A 19,801-nucleotide genomic window follows, 5' to 3' on the forward strand; every position below is an offset into this window, starting at 1 on the left:
AATATGTATTCATTGATTTCTGTATTTTTTTGTGTTAATCTGAATCATAGCTAACTAACCATCAACAGTTGGCTGACAGCCAGCATGAACTGGCACGGCTGTCATAACTTACTAAACTGTTATATACTTATACACACTCTAATATGCCCCTCAAGCTAAACACGAAGCATAATTATATTATGCCATTATGGACCTTCTCTTTGTCACTCTGGGGGGCCTATGGCCCTGGAAGAAGCCCATTTGTGGTTTTTTCCGTTTCGAACTAAAAAACAAACTATATAATTTTCTTAACAAATATTCGAAAAGAAATTCGATAAACTATAATATCATCTTTTTTTTCTTTTTTGAAAAGTTAACTTCATTGGAACAAAGTGACCAGACACAAGGCCGGTAACGGACAACACAAACAAACAATAATTATATCAAAACAAATTTACACCAACTATCCCAATCAACCTCTTTATGTTTTGACCTATTTGAAAACCACAAGAAACTTAACGGCTTTATCTCGTTGATAATGTTCTCCAATTTAACCGGTATATTTGAGAACTTCAACTCTGTTCCTAGCCTTCCAAATGCTCCATAACCAATATGATGATACCTTGGACCGCTTCCTTCCTTATATCCGACAAGCTAGCCATGTTATGTTGATCTAGGAGGTCCCTAAACGAGAAAGCAGAAATGCTTGGCAACTTAAACCACGTGCTCACATGTTGCCACACCGTAGAAGCCACCAAACACGATGTAAAAAGATGTTCCACCGTTTCATCTCCGAAGCTACAGAGGGGACATGAAACATCTTCAATCGGGATGTTTCTTTTCCTCAAAGCGACCCTCGTAGGAATTTTATTCATCTCATCTTTAATTCTTGTAATACAACATGATCCATAAATAATATAATCATTATGCATCCCTAACGGTCTAGCTGAGCAGTGGCGGATCTAGAAAACCTTCATAGGGGTAACGTCTTAAAAGAAAGGGGTAACGAAATCGAAAAAACGTTAAAAAAGGTCAAATTTTTCCAAAATTTACACTACCGCCGAAGCGCCAATGGGTAGCAGAGGCTACCCCTTTGTTGGTGCACTTGTGTCTGTACTTTGTCTGTATTCGGTCTTATGTAACGATGACCTGATTTGTGTTGTAAGTTGACCAAGTCAACCATCCTCCGGTTTGACTTGGACAACAGATTGTATGTTGAGAGATGTTCTGATCGAAGGATGATGTAGAGATCGAAGGATAATTTGGATCCTTCGATCTCATCGAAAGATATGCTTCGAACGATAGACCTCGAAAGACTATCCTTCGAGGTCCCTGCTTATCCTTCGAAAGCATTGTATCCGAAAGATGATCCTTCGGCCCATCTTTCGGATCCTTCGAGCAGACCTGCTGAGCTGGGTATATATACCCATGCATGTGTTGTGTGAGAGTTAGTTCTGCCATTTTACACACCAAGAGATAGAAGCTTAGAGAGCATTCTGCCCAGAACTCACACACACACTTAGAGAGTTTATAGAACACTTCTGTAAACATTGAGCTTGTAACCGAACCTTCATTTGCATTAATACGACTAGTGTTAATCGGTGAATCTTTGTGTGTTTGTTTCTCTACTTGCTACTAACTCGGTTTGCTTGCTAGCTTGGATTCCGCACTCGCTAGTAGGTTTGTATAACAAGGTTTAGGTTCGTAATCCTCCGCGAAACAGGGACCTACAAGTGGTATCAGAGCTAAGGCTCTTAACCTTGTTTAAAACCGGGTTTTTACAAGTTTTGGTGTGTTGAAACACTTGGTTTTTGCACCTGTTTTTACTGGTTTTCTTGCTTTTTCTTTGAGTAAAAACGTGTCTAAACTAACCGGGAGTGTTTAAAGTGGGGTTGGGTAACTTGAAAAATTGTTTTAAGTGATTTTGAATTTTCCGGCTATATTCCGGTTTAAAATTCCGGTGACTGGTGTTGAAGATAGGGTTGTCATTTTTGGCAAACTTTCAAAGTTGGTGGTGATAGGACAGCCTGCCCATACCATTCTGCCGAAAGTTGACTTACCTACCCATCACCTTTTCACCAACCCGTCACATCTGTGTCAGTGTGTCAGTGCTCATTCGAAAGATATCCTTCGACATCGAAAGATATCCTTCGACATCGAAAGTCCATCCTTCGATCAGTGACAGCTCGATAGATAAACATCTTTCGAGTAGTCCTTCGAAGTTCGAAACATATCTTTCGATCAGGGAATCTTTTCGAAAGATAGTTGTTTTATCTCGAAAGATAAGGATCTTTCAAGTGTGAATCTTTCGAGATTTTGAGTCTTTCGAAGCCAGTGCTCGAAAGTCAACAGTGATCCTTCGAACACTGTTGATCATTCGAACAAGTGTGATCCTTCGGAAGTTAGCTATTCGAAAGATAAGTGTCCGAAAGATAGGGATTGACTCGAAAGATAAGGATCTTTCAAAAGGGAATCCTTCGAGTTCTTGAATCTTTCGAAATTATTGTTCAAGACTCAACAGTAATCCTTCGAGTACTGTTGATCCTTCGAACAGTAGTTGATCTTTCGATTGTGGTCTGTTTATTGTTAACAAGTTTCTGTGATTTCAGATCTTTCGAACAGGATCGTTCGGCTGTGTGATCTCTCGGATTATTCACTTAGAATTTATTTTTCTTGTCAAAGATGAATCCGAGTTGGTGGAATCCTGCCCCAGACAGTGGTAAATATACAAGTTCAGGAGTTACTCCTTCATGGTGGGGTACACCGGCTCCTGATAGTGGAAAGTACACGTGTACAAGTCTATCACCATCATGGGCCGAATCTCCAGTATCTACATCTTCACAAGCAAATGCTTTACCATCAAATCAATGGGCATTAGTAACGGGTCAAACTCCGAGTGTACAAAGTATCTTATTAAGCGAAAGCGAAACAGGAAGTTTGAATCGACCCCCAAAACTGATGAGTTTGAATGAATATCCAGGATGGGCTGAGAGGTTTAAAACATATGTTTTAGGTCAAAATACGGAACTGTGGATACGTTTCACCACAGATTTCGATCAAGCCATAGAGGTTGCTGCTTCAGAGACTGCGTCATTTGCTGATCTTCCCGAAGATAAAAAGAAAACGTATGATCTGGAAAAGAAAGCATACGCCATTCTCACCCAGGCTTTGAGCAAGGATATTTATCACCAGTTTGTCAGCTTCAAGACAACTAAGAAGTTGTGGGACGGGTTGAAAACAAGAGGAGTAGGGAATGAAGCAACACGTCAGCTGCGTCATGACCTACTCAAGAAAGAATTTGACAGCTTCGCTTGCATGGATAAGGAGTCTCTGGGAGACATGACAAGTCGTTTCTATCACCTGCTTACTGAGTTGAACAATTTTGGAGTTACAACAACTCAAGCAGAGGTGGTGAAGAAGTTTGCTGATGCCTTACCTCCTCAATGGAGTAGTTTCTTGGAAATTCTTAAGTATAACGGAGCGTTGAGAACTACAACTTTTAACGACTTCGTGCAGCTTTTGGAAAACAAGGATCAGGAGGAAACCTTGAAGGCGAAGAGAGTTCCATTGCCACAGAATCCAGAAGTGTATTATGGAACTTCCAGCTCTTCGTCTGCAAGAACTGGTTCACATGCTCCAATTCAAACGGCGTTTGTCACAAGTACAGATTGTTTTGGCAATCCAATACAAGTTCCTGTTAAGCCGCCTCCCACCACAGACATATTTGGAAATCCAATCCAACCACCTCCTCCTCCGCCTCCTGCTCAACAACAACGTGCATGTTATGGAGGAACATCATCTGCTGGTCAACAATCAAAGCCAAATACAGTACAGCTCGACACTTCAAGCTTCTCAAAAGTCAGTGTAGAAGTAGCCAAGGAACACATGGAGCTACTTAACACTATAGTGAGCGCGTACTGTGGATTGATAGAAGGTCAGATTGGCAACATTAATCTGACACAGGAAGACTATCGGCAGATAGATAAAGAAGAGATGGACTTGATGGATATCAAGTGGGCCTTTGCTAGTGCTGTGAGAAGAGCAAAGGATTGGATGGAAAGTACTGGAAGAACCAGCTTGGAAAGTAAGCGAGACACCAAGTATGGGTTCGATAAGCAAGCTGTAAAGTGCTTCAACTGTGGTGAACGGGGTCACTTTAAACGGGAATGTGCAAAGCCAGCACAGCATGGAAACCAGAACCCCTTCAGAAACCAGGGCAACCAGCAGAACCAGAACAGGAATAATGAACGTACATTAGTGCCTGTCAACAATCAAGACAACCGGGCACTTGTAGTTCAGATGGATGAAGGTTGCGACTGGACAATCCAGTTTGGTGGTGATGCTCCTAATGGTACAGCTTGCTTTGCTCAAGTTGTGAAGGATGTAGTTAACACCAGTGGTGGAGAATCTTCCGCCAGTGGTGGTGAATCGTCTGAAGATGAAGACTCTTCTGGGTACAGCAGAAGTGTTGATGAAGATTCATCTGGGTCAGGCGATGAGAATATGGGTGAGACATCTGGTGTCTCAGTTGATGCTGATATTGATGAACTTTTGGAGGAAGCTGCAGCAGAAACTCAAAGAAGATCTGTTCTGATGGATCAAGCTGCTTGTACTTCGTCTTCTCTCCATTCAGCCTTTATGGCTAATGTCGACAGTTCTTCAAGTCAGGTATGTGTCGATGAACCCATTGCTGTAAACTGTGATAATTGTGATAGCTTACAGGCTAAATGTGCTGAGTTTGAGGCAAGCATGTCTGAGTTGCAAGCCAAACATGATGCTTTACAAGCTAGTTTGTTTGACTTGCAAGACAAACATGATTCCTTGAATGCTGAGTGGTGTGCATTGCAAAGCAAACACGAGGCTTTGCAAGAAAAATATGATGTGACATTCATCCACAATCAGAAGTTGACTGTGGATCTTTCAAAATGCACAGAAGCCAATATGTTTTATGAAAACCATGAAAAGGAATTTAAGTCAATGATTGAGACATTAAAGAAAGACAAAACTGAATTGACTAAAATGGTTTCCAGAAAACAAACGGACATTAATTTGTACATCTCACGTCTTGAGGCAATGCAAAAAGAAATGGTCTGTGTAAAAACGGAAAGTGAGGCAATCCAACTCAAGCTAGACAGCTATTTGAGCTCTAGCTACGTGTTGGATCACATCATTGACGTTCAGAAAGAAAAACGGGATGTCACATGCATAGGATACAAAAAATGTCCACCACCAGTCAGACACAATTATGATGCCATGCCTGATGAGGAGGATAGAGTGTTCTTCGAACCATCTGTTCCTCTTGATGTGAAGGAGTTTGCAGCAGGACTCGGATACCAGAAAGAAGTATCCTCAGATTCGGATGTGTCAGCAGATACATCTGTAACTGCTGAACAGAAACAGGATCCTCCAGTTGAGGTTGAGGATGCTGATTCTTCAGATGATGAATCTGATGATGCTGCTCCAGCAAAGTCTGATGCGGTAGTCAAAAATGAGGACATACCTCTTGAGAATCACATTCTATGTGATCCCCCTGTCACACCCGCTAAGACTGTTGCAACTGAGTCCTCGTCTGAGAAGGAGTCGGAGAGTGTGACCTTGCTGTACACTTTGGTTGGTGATGATAAAATTTACTCAGACAAAGATTTTCCTATTAAGAACGTTAATCAATCCCTAATCGATAAAGTCTTTGAAAATTCGACAAGTAAGTTTTTGGGGAAGAAAGGACCACATGTTACAGTTACACAGTGTCCTCCAATCCCAAAGGCTGAAGTTCGAAAACAATTTGGCAACAAGAAATTACCAGCAATGCCAAAACAGCAAAATCACACCAAGCCCAAAGGAAAGGCACCGGCTCAAGTCCAGAAGAAGCCGAATCAAAAGAAGAAGAAAAATGTTAACTTTGTGAAATCGACGGGAACGGACACAATTGAAACGTTTGAAAATAAATCTAACTTAGATTTTGTCAAGAAAGCTACTGTTTTGAAAAGGAATGAACAAAACAGCTCAAAGCCTAGTACCTCGAGTTCACAAGGTTCAACATCATCGGCTAAGAGAACACATGATTCTTCGAGGTATGTTGAACGAAGATCATGTTTTGAGTGTGGAACCATTGGGCATATAATTCGAAATTGCCCTTACCTTCATAAGCAAAAAGGGAAGGTTGATGATCCCCGTGACAAGACTGACCGTAAGCCATCTACTTCCACAAAACAAGATCCCCGACTTGTAAAAGAAAGGGAGAAGAAGCAGAAACGCCAACAGGTCAAAAGGATTGAAAAAGCAATTAAAACCGATGTGGTTCAAAAACAATCTGTTTCTGTAAAATCAACACATTCAAAAACTTCAAACTGTAATGAAGTTAAAATTTTAAAGAATGACACTGATAAAACAAAACAGACATGGAAACCTAAATCGGTTACTGAATCAGGGGGACCATCACAATTTACAAACCATCAAAGACAAGAAGTTATTGTCATTGATGAAAATGGAAGACCCAAGACCACAATGGCTTGGGTCCCCCTCTCCAACTAATCTCTGAGTGAGTGTGCAGGAAGTTCCAGGAGGAACTATTGATAGTCTTAGGATTGTTGATAGTGGAATGTCCTTGCACAAGATAGGCGACAGAAGAAATTGTTGCCTTTGATGGAGAGAGAGGAAAGAAAAAGAGAATGTGTTTGAATGAAGTTGCAAAATTCGACCAACTGAAGAACGTGCCAAAAATTTGGTCATTCTGGTTTTTGATCGGGTCCACAGGAACGAATGAAGTGAAATGTGTGTCGATGCCTTGGAGTGCATTGAACATCCGCACACCATTTCTGAAAGAGAAAGTCAAAGACCTTCGCTGGTGAAATGTGGAAGACCAGCCGGACCCGGAGGTTTATGAGCTTGTTGCTGTCAAGAGATTTTTCAGTAGTTGCAAATTCGACCTTGAAGTCCACACCGGGTGGATATCCAGTTGGGAGAGTGCTTAGATTCCTTGCAATGCACGGAACAGTTGCAGGATACGCCTTTAAATTCTTAATCTCTCCTATACTTGTCGATATTTTAACTGCTTTCTGAATTGTTATTGTCTCGTACAGCACTCTTTGACCTGACACGTTGATCTCGGATATCACCTCACAAGTGATTGTTTCAATATGAAACTCATCAATGTTGTCATGGTCCGCACCGCTTACCGACATGCCAACTCATTTTTCCAAAATTTGTTAAATCTTTTCTGATAAAACTTAATTTTGGTAAACGGCATTAAGGTCAAGCACAAGAGTAAACCAACATCGGAAAATCATTTTTGAAAATATCTTTGTGTCTTTTAAATTTGTCTTAGTTTATTGATTTTAGGGGGAGTAAATCCAAAAATCAGAAAATCCAAAAACATCGAAAAATTTCAAAAACACAAAAACAATAGAAAAACAAAAAAGAGTTTCCTGGCGAGCAAAAAAGAAAATGATAGTACATCAGTGGTCTATCCAAACCTCTTTAAACCTTAAATGCAAAACGATAAGCAGCTCTATATAAGATGTATCGGTAGGCTCACAATCATTTTAAAGTGTGCAGGGTGATATAAATCTTAATCGACTGAAGATCAGGTGGGAACCATTCATTGGCATATGGTCTTAGTACCGAAATTTCGTTTGATAGATTGCCGAGGTTCTGAGATATTCGGTCTTTATGCTGCTTATCATCTGGGTATCATGGTTGTATCTTTTACCGAAAAATAACGGGGACGCAAGTCTAGATCTTCCATGATACTATACATACGTGTACATATTGCATACTGCATTCGACCTCAATAAGTGATAAACAATCACATGTCCATATCAAATAAGTGATAAAATATCACATTTATCCGGGTGTCAAGTTCGTCTCTCTGCTGTACGGAAGTACTGACCTGTTCACGGACTTGCACCTGTGCCCTCATGCATACGAAAATCAAGTTCCTCATCAATAAGTGATTATATCACAAAGGGCTTGTTTTCGAATCAAAATAAGTGAGTATCTCACAATTTATACGGTCAAACAGATGATAATCGGTATACTCACCGGTAAGATGAACTCTCGTGCATACCTTGATACGGGAATGTGTCGTGATGTGGATGAACACCGGTCGGTAAGTATAAATCATACATTAACGTATCCTCTAAACATGATTACATCTGATAAGTTGAGCTTAAGTGGACAACAATACCGATAATTGTTATAGGATGCTTATCTTAATGTTAACTAACTAAACAACAAGAGTGTTTTGGCATGACCGTACACTGACATGATTCTCTTACCCTCGAAACTCACAAAAAGAATGTCTGTCTATATTTATTTACTGCTTAACTTTTATTATTTCTTTTAAACAGTTTCGTCGTTTGGTGCATATCAGCACGACATTAGCGGTGATGTCGTTTGATAACACTCAAAGGATTTTAAATTGTTGTCTTTTAATTTCAAAAATACCAAAAAGATTTTAGGCTTGTTTTAATATAAACTTTATAAAAGCCAAAAAGATTTTATTTCTGCTTTATTTTCGATCGTACGATGTTGGAGCTCAAGTCTTCGTTACCTGAAACCTGACTGAAAACCGAACTGACTAAATCTTCATAAACGGTCAAAATTTGCAGATTTTGAAAGTTAGAATTTAAAATTGATAAATTTATTAAACTTTCAAACTGTCGGACGGTGTTTGATTTTGACATGGTCACTCGTGTGTCATTTGTTTATACTATTCCAAGCAGTTGTTCTCATTACGCGTTTAGATTTCTTGCATGTGCAGATTCTAAAGGCTAGGAGAACATGGTCGATGACAAGCCTTGGAATGAAGACACGACGAGAAGGCGCTCAAAAGATGAAGATGATCGAGTTGCCGCTGGCCATCATCAACACCACAAGGATCTTACTTCATAAAGTTAAAGTATTTCACGAGCATAACTCAAGGGGGAGCTTATGTTAAGGGGGAGTTTGTCAACACACTTCCTACATGATACGGGTAGTTTGTTGATACACTTTCTACTTTCAAGACGTGAAGACTTTGAAGATCCTCCGACATTGAAGACATGATAGGACATCAGAGTCTTGAAGACTTGAAGACCAAAGACCGTCGAAGTTCAAGACGAGTCTACACTTTTAGAAGAACAAGACAAAGCTTAGAGATCAAAGACAAAGCTACAGCCAAGGGGGAGTTTGTTGGTGCACTTGTGTCTGTACTTTGTCTGTATTCGGTCTTATGTAACGATGACATGATTTGTGTTGTAAGTTGACCAAGTCAACCATCCTCCGGTTTGACTTGGACAACAGATTGTATGTTGAGAGATGTTCTGATCGAAGGATGATGTAGAGATCGAAGGATAATTTGGATCCTTCGATCTCATCGAAAGATATGCTTCGAACGATAGACCTCGAAAGACTATCCTTCGAGGTCCCTGCTTATCCTTCGAAAGCATTGTATCCGAAAGATGATCCTTCGGCCCATCTTTCGGATCCTTCGAGCAGACCTGCTGAGCTGGGTATATATACCCATGCATGTGTTGTGTGAGAGTTAGTTCTGCCATTTTACACACCAAGAGATAGAAGCTTAGAGAGCATTCTGCCCAGAACTCACACACACACTTAGAGAGTTTATAGAACACTTCTGTAAACATTGAGCTTGTAACCGAACCTTCATTTGCATTAATACGACTAGTGTTAATCGGTGAATCTTTGTGTGTTTGTTTCTCTACTTGCTACTAACTCGGTTTGCTTGCTAGCTTGGATTCCGCACTCGCTAGTAGGTTTGTATAACAAGGTTTAGGTTCGTAATCCTCCGCGAAACAGGGACCTACACCCTTCTCATATGGTACATCCGCAGCTGCATTAACTTCATATTTTGCTTTAAACTAAAAGTTTTGTTATAGTTTAAGCTTAAAATTTTAACCTTAAAATTATAGTTTAACTTTAGAAATTATGGTAGGTAGAGTAGTTAATTTTTAAATTAAGCTGATTAAAAAAGTTATATTGTACTATTTAATCTCAATGCTAAAAATGATAGGTGTTTATTGGAGATTTGTGAAATGGAAAGTCAAACAAAGTGACAAAGGTGGGATCAAGAAATAGGTTAAAACTTGAAACAAAAAAGAAAACTTGGGTATGATGCAATGATATGTTTTACAGTTTACACAACCGTTTTCATGCATCATGTTGCTTCATCTTTTGATAGTAGTCGGTAGTCCAAAATGTCAATTCGATACTCCCATCCAAGGGACTACATTTGTAAACTACATGGCAAAAGGTGACAAAAATATTGTTTTACCCTTTGTAGATGAATGGTTAACTTTGGATAGAAAGTATTGTGAAGAACAAAGAAATGTATATTATGGACCTTCTCTTTGTCATTCCGACCTTCGAAAAGCCCATTTGTAGTTTTAAAAGTTTCAAACTAAAATGCGAACTATTTAATTTTCTTAGCAACCACAACAACAACAACAACAACAACAACAACAACAACAATAATAATAATAATAATAATAATAATGTAGATCCCTAAATCGGAGGATCGATTTTCACTACCAAACCCTTGTTTATAACAACAAAGTTAAGTGTGCGGAATCCACTTAACTAAGCCAAACCAAAACATAGAACAACACAAGAACAGTGGTTAACCAAAGAAACACAATCGTTTGATTAACTGGATGAGAATGCACAACTGATACAAACACAATTTACAGACTTGAAGGGTATTCTCTCATCTCTTCCTTGAAACTGTGACTATCTGTGCCTTTATATAGCAGCTGGGCTAAAGATCTCGACGAAACACATCTTGGGCCGACGAAACGGAACAAGGCCCAAGAATAAGCCCATCAGATGACGAAATAGATCAGTTTCGTTGTTGACTTTGACGAAACAGAATCAAACATAACCAGGTCTGTTTCGTCGACATGTGTTCGACGAAACAAACCTGTTTCGTCGAAGGCTGCAAAATGTAATCTGTTTGCTGCAAACAGACAACAAACAAAAGGCACAAACAAACACTTACATATGGACAGAATTACCCTTGCATGTTAACATGCATCGTTCATATATCTTTACATACCAAAAGGAGACAAACAAGTCGGACACAAGCGGATAGGAGGATATCCGACTTGGTCGACTGCGAATACAAACTCGATAAACGATAAAAGACCATACAACATACAACGTAAAGTACAAGATTAGTGACAGACACAAAAATGCATCAACAAATAATAATAATAATAATAATATGCCTTGGTTTATTTCGTACGTCATCAAAAATTTCATGTAATACAACATGATTCATTAACTTGTTTAGAAAAGTTAATGGAGACATATCACTAAAAAATAAAAATGTTGATCGAATCAAAATGTATTTATATAATTTTTCTCCTCTGTCAAGAAAGCCGATAATCGATAATTGGTACTTACATACAACTACCTACCGAAGCTTCTGTTAAACCAAAAATCACTTGAATCATATAGTGCATAGGACCATACAATAACAAAAGACCGAAGTAGATGGAGCAAAGGAAAAGATCACCACCAACCTTCTTGTGTCTTTAATACTCAGTCCACCAAATTACCTCATGTAAATTCGCGCCTTCCAAACACTACAAGATTAAAAAAAAATTACAATAAAAAAAAAGTTTTAGTTATACACAATTCTAAAGAGAATTTTAGTCATCTGACTAGTGGTCTCGCGTTTAAGAAAGAAAACGATTATCTCAACGTTTATGAGATGTGTGTGGTAGACTACAAGCTATCAAAGTTACTTACTGTATCCTCAAGCTCAACACCAATAAGGCGAGCACCTTGAAGATTTGCACCCTTCAAATTTGCCTTACTCATTTTAGCGCCCTAAAAAAGTACCAACGAATAAAGTGAACCAAGAATTAATTAGATTTTTTCTCTAACACTAAACACTAAACCTTAAATTTTTAACAAACCGTTAAATTGGCTCTTTCCAGATTGGCTTTTTCAAGATTGGCTCCCTCCAAATTCACATCTGTAAGTTCGGCCCACTGAACATATAGAAATACTCCAAATGTTAGAACTAAGAATAATTTGTGTGTTTAATCCTGAATTTAACATACCTGGAGATGTGCTGATCTCAGGTCTGCATCACATAAACAACAACCTACCATGCAAGCATATATGCAAACCAAACATTTAACAAAATAGCAATTTCAAATATACCCGTGGAAACTTAGGGTGAATGGGGTGCACTGCGGACACTGCGCAGTGACCCTTTCACCGCCGTCCCCTATACACACGCGGTGAAGTTGTTGTATAATATAATGATATTATACAAGTTTTGAGAGATATTTACAATGTAAGTTTGCACTCTGAAGATCAGCCCCTGCCAGCACAGCCAATGGCAGATCCAACCCTATTTTGTGGGTTCACATGAACCCACGTGGTTTGGAAAAATTAGTAAGAACTTCGTATGATTTGGAAAAAATAATGAGAATCTCCCAAAACGAACCCACTAAAAGAAGTTCCTGGATCCGCCACTACACAGCTCCACGAAGATTAGCCCTTGTGAAATCACAACTTCCATAGGCAAGACTAATTAAATCAATTGAATTGACTAACAATGGAAAAAAGTTTGATTCACAAAAGATACTAAAAAGTCTGCAAATTTACAGAAATAAACGCAAACTTTGTGCTTAACAACAAGAACAGATAATAGATTTGCAAAATCTTACTCGCTCACTGTTGCATCGTGAAAAATGGTATTTTCAGCATCTACCTCCTGGAATAATAACATAAAACATAATTGTAGGATCAAATTAATCAACAAAAAGGCGCTAACGTTAGGTATATATAAAACTAGTTACGTTGGAATTAAAAAAAAAAAAAAAAAAAAACAAGCCACATATTGTACCTGAAATTTAGAATGACAAAGATTAGCACGTGAGAAGATAACATTTTTCAAGCATGCAAAGCTAAAGTCCACACTGGACAATTTCTGCATAAGATATAATGGGAAAAACAGGTTTATTTAAACACTCACAAATATCAGCATGTAATAGCCAAATATTGTTTTACGTGTAATGGACAATAAGAGTCAAACATTGAAACAAAAACATGAATAAAAAATGTTACATGTGTTTTACCCCTGTAACTCATCATCATCATACTCAGTAAATCCCACCAATAGCAAAGCTAAAGTAGGATCTGAGGAGGGTAGATGTAGACAACCTTACCTCTACACCGTAGGAATAGAGAGGCTGCTTACAGCGAGACCCCCGGCTCGATTGTAGTTTTGTATCAAACCTTAGACCTAACACACATAACACTCAAACAATCGGGACAGAGATTGATTGGTACATGTACCCCGTGTCTTTCAGCTATCAACGTCACCACATGATTAATCATCCGCCGCTTTTAACGTTATTTTCTCGAAATTAGTAAAATAACGTTAAAGTTAGTACCATTTCACTTTTGCCCCCTCGAGCGCCCACACATATATACATTATATTTTGCCCTAGTAACTATAGAGATAAAATTACTATCCTTTTTGATGGATTTTGCTATCATGTTTTAGCTTGCTAATAAGTATATCAATGTTACATGGAAGCCTGCCCGAAATCATTTGTTCATTAGAGCTTATATAACATATGCCAATCATTTGTAACTTCATGTCCAAAAAATCTACTCGATCATGATAAAACATATATCAAGTACCTTCCAAAACAAGATGTATTTGATCATACCAGTTTTGAAAGATCAAGCCCAGAGAGATTCACTCCTATTAAACTGACACGCCCGCCAACTGCATATTGTACAATCTTGATAATATCAGTGCGTGTTAAATCAATATCCATTTGTTCATCTTCTTTTATATTTAAGACCTCATTTATGTTGTTCACCAATCCCTGTCATAGTCAAAAGAAAGACTATTTTAAGTACTATACAATAGAACCAGAAGAATACTTAGAATGGTAAAAAATGAGTTACAAGAAGCTGATAGTATTCTGCTTCCCGCAAAAATGAGTTACACGGGATCAAGATTGGGAATGGTAATGTGGCTTTATCTCATCTTTTCTATGCTAATGACGCGTTGATCATGGGGGAGTGGAATAGAAACAATCTAGAGAGTACGGCTCGGGTTTTAAGGTGTTTTATCTTTGCTCGGGACTTAAAATAAATATTCACAAATCCAACTTGTTTGGGTTGGGGTGAGTGGTATGGAAGTGGAGGATTTAGCGGAGGTTTTGGGATGCAAAAGCGGGATGTTTCCTTTCTATTATTTGGGTATTCTTGTAGGCGCTAATATAAATATTTGGGTAACGGCTAGATTAAAAAAAAAAAGTCTTTTTCAAACTTATAGATATTCACCAAATTTTTTAAACTTTTACCACTTCTCTACTTTTCACCTTCTTCAATCTCTATATCTTTTTATAATTTCAACCCATAATCCTCTACAATGCATCCATTTAACCGAAACCTCGACCCGAACAACCCTTCGCTATCCAAGAGAACCCGAACCCTAGTCCGCCACAAAACCGCCAACCACTAAACCCGACCAACATACCCCACGGCCAACCACAAGGTTATGTAGTTTTTTAGCAAGTTTGTTAATTTAATTAAATGAAATTTTAATTAGTTTAAAAAAAATAGCAAGTGCCACATGTCCACTCAGCCCACATGTAATGGGGCGCGACCAACAACATAGCGCCGGTATGGAGCCCCATACACCGCCCCCCCCCCCAGCGCGATGATCAAAAAAAAAAAGCCTGGCGTGAAAAAATTCGCGGCGCGAGAAGGTTTCCATTTTCCATTTTGGTCCCTGCATTTTACACTTTGGTCCCTGCATTAAAACACTTTGGTCCCTGCATTTTACACTTTGGTCCCTGCATTTTACACTTTGGTTATGATGAGGTAGGGCTTTATGACTACGGCCTCAAGCCCCATAAAGCCCCGGGATGACGTGGCATGCCATATGGCGCATAACGCCCCTTTGGGGGCTTTATGACTACACATGGCCTCATGCCAGCTAGCCCATGCCACTATCACACCCCACTCTTTTGGGGTGGTATGGTGGAACCCATCTCCATCACATATCAATCCAATCCCCCAACCCAAGCCCCACCCCCAGCCCTCTAAGATTGTTGAGTTCATATCTGTAGCTTATTACCAACAATAAATTAGTAGGTAGAGTAGTTGAATTTATAGATTAAGCTGCTTTAGAAAAGTTCTATTGTACTGTTTAATCTTTACGCTAAAAATGATAGGTGTCTATTAGAGATTTGTGAAACTAAAAGTAAAATGTGAATGGGTCGGTTTGGTTCGGTTTTTACTATTAACCATAACCATAACCGCTAGTTCGGTTATGGAGTTTTGGTAACCATAACCATAACTAAACTTCGGTTACGGTTAATCGGTTATGAAGTCGATTATGGTTCGGTTTTGGTTAATTTCGGTTAAGTAACCAAGCAAGGTTTGAAATAAATAGGGTTGTGCACGATTTGAACTTAGCTTGAGCCTATTTTATAAGATAACGGAGACTAAACTTTTTTGTTAAACTACCGATTTAGGGTTCTTTTTCTAAGTAATTCTCACAAAAAACAATTATGGCCATAACACCTTAGTTCTTTATCAAAATAAATTGCATCTACATCAAGATCATTTTGTTACTAAGATACTTTTAGTTTTTTATCAAAATAAATGGCATCTACATCAAGATCATTTTGCTAACATACTTTTATCTTAGTAAAAACCCTCTATATGGTTTTGTAAAACACAAATCCATTATGTAAAGTTAACATCACAAGTTCGGTTCGGTTTCGGTTATACCGGTTAACCAAAGCTTTCTAACTATAACCATAACCGATTGAGCGGTTATACAAAGTTTCATAACCATAACCATTGGTTATATTGGTTATCGGTTATTAGTGGTTCGGTTATATCGGTTATGGTTCGGTTATCGGTTATGATGGTTAATTTGCTCACCCTAAGTAAAACAAAGTGACAAAGGTGGGTCAAGAAACAGGTTAAAACTTGTAACGATGAAAACTTGGTTAGTTGGTTATGTTACCAATTTGAGGGGTGGACCTACCTTGACGGGTGGGTGGGCGGTCGCACCCTTTGAAAAAATATAGTGTATTTTTTAGACAAAAATCCCGATCGCACCCCTTGAAAATATGGTTGAACCCTTCATACGCACTCTTAGAAAAAAATTACTGAGTCCGCCACTGGTTAACATGATATCTTTTAAGCAACTATCTTTATGCATGGTGTTGTTTCAACTTTTAATAGTAGTCCAAAATGTGAATTCGATACTCCCATCCAAGGGACTAAATTTGTAAATTACAAAGTAGATCAATGATCATTTACTCCTTAATGAATTTTCTAGATTTTAAATTACAGCTCTAATACTTTATTGCTTCCTGCATGGCAAAAGAAGAAGAAAAAAATATATTGTTTTACATTTTGTAAATCATTTTTAAACTCCAAGTAGAGCAACTGGTTGGACTTTCGTATCAAACTTCAATTGTCAACAGGAAACCTGGGTTCAAAACCGGAGTACATCGATTTAGGGCAATATTATCTGGCCCTTCAATCCACCCAATTGTCAAATGCATACAGCAGTGGAGATCATTAGGCTCGAAAGTCAAACGTACGGCTCGTCCGAGTAGGAAACCACACAACTAATGGCTTGTGTAAGTGGTTAACTTTGGGTTAAGTTGTGAAGAAAAATGAAATAAAAAGAAAGTAAATCCGATTTTGTTAAATTGTAGAAATCTTTCACTTTGTTTCAAAGTTCAAACTAAAAAAGAAAACTACTTAATTCTTAACAACAAATACACGAAGCTGTTTTTTAAGTCATACCTGTTTTTTTTTTTTTTTTTTTTTTTTTTTTTTTTTTTTGGGCCGGATGGTTGGGCGTCACTGTTGAAGGAAACATTTGAGGAGAGCGAATTTGGAAGTCGTCTAAAGATTCGGATGGGGAAGAAACAGAAGGTGGGGTGCATGGTTGGTTCTTTTTTATATACATCTCCTTGTATCATATACATTAATTAATGACTTGTACACTATTTGCAGCCAGCAAACATACGACACAGCACGATCGTGCACCCAATTTGCAGCTTCCCTAATTTTAATATACGGTGATGTCTTGGATTATTATCTATTTATCCTTAAAAAGTCGATAATCGGTAATCAGTGTGTACATACAAGAAGTTCAGGAAGCTTGTTTTATATCAAAAACCACTAAAATCATACAATGCACAGAACCACAGAGTAACAAAAGACTGAAATTCGGTAGAGGAAAATAAAAGAAAAGATTACCGCCAACTTTCTTGTGTCTTAAATCTAATCATATCTTGCCCCATGTAAATTCGCGCCTTCCAAACACTACAAGATTGAAACAAAAGTCTTAGAGCATCCACAATAATACATTTTTTGGTGTTGTTTTTACTCATTTTTCCACATCATCCATTTTTTCTTATTGTGGACCTTGTTTTTGTACCTCATTTTTTAGATATGTTTGTCTGCAAAAACGACTAAAAACAACAAAATGGTGGGACCCATGTACTTTTAATATATATAATATAGAGAGAGAGAATAAGTGGTGTAAATGTGTGGTCAAAAATTAAAAAGGTGGTGATGATGTGGTAATGTTTTTAAGTGTTTTTGTGTTTTCTTATTGGGTGAGTTTTTGATATTTTTGAAGGGTGAGTGTTTTTCTGATGTGTCAGCTGACTGTACATATTTTTAGGTGTTTTTAATGGGCCTTATTGTGGATGCTCTTAATGATAATAATATTAAAAACCTATGAGTGGTTATCCACCAATTTGTCACTATTAAAGAGCATTTTAGTCATTTGATTAATGGTCTCGCATTTAAGAAACCTATTATCTCAATCTCAACTTTTATGGGATGTGTGTGACAGACTACTAGCTATCAAAGTTACTTACTGTATCCGTAAGATCAACACCTACAAGACGAGCATGTTGAAGATTTGCACCCTTCAAATTGGCCTTTCTCATTTTCGCGCCCTAAAAAGTACAACGAATAAAGATAACCAATAATTAGTCAGAATTTTCCCTAAACACTAAACCATAAACCTTAAATATTTAACAAACCGTTAAATTGGCTCCTTCGAGATTGGCCCCCTCCAAATTCGCATATGTGAGTCTAGCATTCTAAAAATATAGAAATTTTCCAAGAATTAGAACTAAGAATGATCAAAGAATAATTTGTGTATTTAAGCCAGAGCTAAACATACCTCGAGACGTGCAGATCTCAAGTCTACATTACATAACTGAGAACCTACCACACACGCATTTGCAAATATATAATTTTTTTGAAAAATGATGTAACAACGAAATCTCCATCACATACTTGTCCAATTGCTTACAAGATCACGTGGCTTAGCATAGCAGTTGGGTATATTGAATATTTTTAATTTTATTTTACTTGGGTAAATAAGAGGAATATATAAAACTATCGCTATAAAATGAATTAAAAAAATATAAAAGAGATATTTACAATGTAAGTTTGCATTCCGAAGATTAGCCCCTGCCAGCAACGCTCCACGAAGATTAGCCTTTGTGAACTCACATCTTCCATTGGCAACAATAAATCAAATCAATTGAGTTGACAATGGAAGAAAATTAAAACTTCATAACAAGAACATATAATAGGTTATGAAAATCTTACCCGGTCAATGTTGCATTTTGAAAATTGGTATTTTCCGCATCTGCTCCCTGGAATAAAAACAGAAAACATAATTGTAGATCAAATCATGGTTGCAAAAGTCGCTAGGCGCTCCCTAGTCGGATTCGGGAGGACTCGGGAAGTACTCGGCCTAGGCGCAGATTACTCGGGGAGTAATTGGCCTAGGCGAACAATAGTCGGGCCTTAGCAACCGACCTTGTAGCAAGTACTCGGGGAGTAATCGGAGCCTAGACGGGACTTTTACAACCATGGATCAAATTATTAAGACAACCATAAACCACTATATTACAAAGTCGTGTACACAACGCACCCAACAATAACATTAAATATATAATTAGTTAAGGTGGAAAAAGTTAAAAACCAAGTCACATAATTTACCTGAAATTGAGCATGATGAAGATTAGCACCTGAGAAGATAACTTTTCTCAGGCTTGCAAAGCTGAAGTCCACACCCTTCAAGCACTGCATTGGTTACAATCCGAAGAACTAGTTTATTAGTGCGTGTTAAATCAGTAACAAGTACATATATCAAGTACCTTCCGAAACAAGATGTATTTGATCATACCAGTTTTGAAAGATCAATCCCAGAGAGATTCACTCCTATTAAACTGACACGCCCGCCAACATGTTGTGTCTACATTACATACTTACCTTCTCAGAGTCCTTGCAAAGAGTGTGGCGACCACTGAACATGGCAGCAAGCATCGAACGGGGCTCCCTATGAGTTAGCGTTTCAACAGTTGTGCAAAACTTCTTTCCCCCTGTTTCGGCAAAAGTTATAAATAGGTGAGACTAAATGTACCACTTACCAAAGTAGAGAGATAATGTGTTTGACTTAATAACACCATCCATTATGGGCTAACGCCACATGCCAGGTGAACCTTTTGGGCGTGTGTGAGTTTCTCATGAGCCGGGCTAACAGGTTGGGGGGGGGGGGGGGTGTATGTAAATGTATGGTCTTCTTCAAGGGGTCTGAGAAAAAGAAAAAATAAAAAAAAAAAGGTTTCCATGCCGTTATTCTATCCGGAATGGAGTGTATTTGCATATGAGAAACGATTTGCTTTTCAATCACAAGCAGGCGTCTTTAGCTAGAGCCGTCGAAGAGACTAAAGCTTCAGCGTTCCTTTGGGTCAAACACTAGTATAAGGAGTTAGCGCTT

At 38.2% G+C, this 19,801-nt stretch overlaps 1 pseudogene; it reads right to left on the bottom strand.

Annotated features, from left to right (window-relative positions):
- Positions 1-563: 563 nt before the first annotated feature.
- On the bottom strand, positions 564-19,494 carry LOC110888822 (annotated as a pseudogene).
- Between the last annotated feature and the right edge of the window lie 307 nt (positions 19,495-19,801).

This window comes from Helianthus annuus, chromosome 11 (genome assembly GCF_002127325.2).
Source record: "Helianthus annuus cultivar XRQ/B chromosome 11, HanXRQr2.0-SUNRISE, whole genome shotgun sequence".
In the NCBI taxonomy this organism is placed as follows: domain Eukaryota; kingdom Viridiplantae; phylum Streptophyta; class Magnoliopsida; order Asterales; family Asteraceae; genus Helianthus; species Helianthus annuus.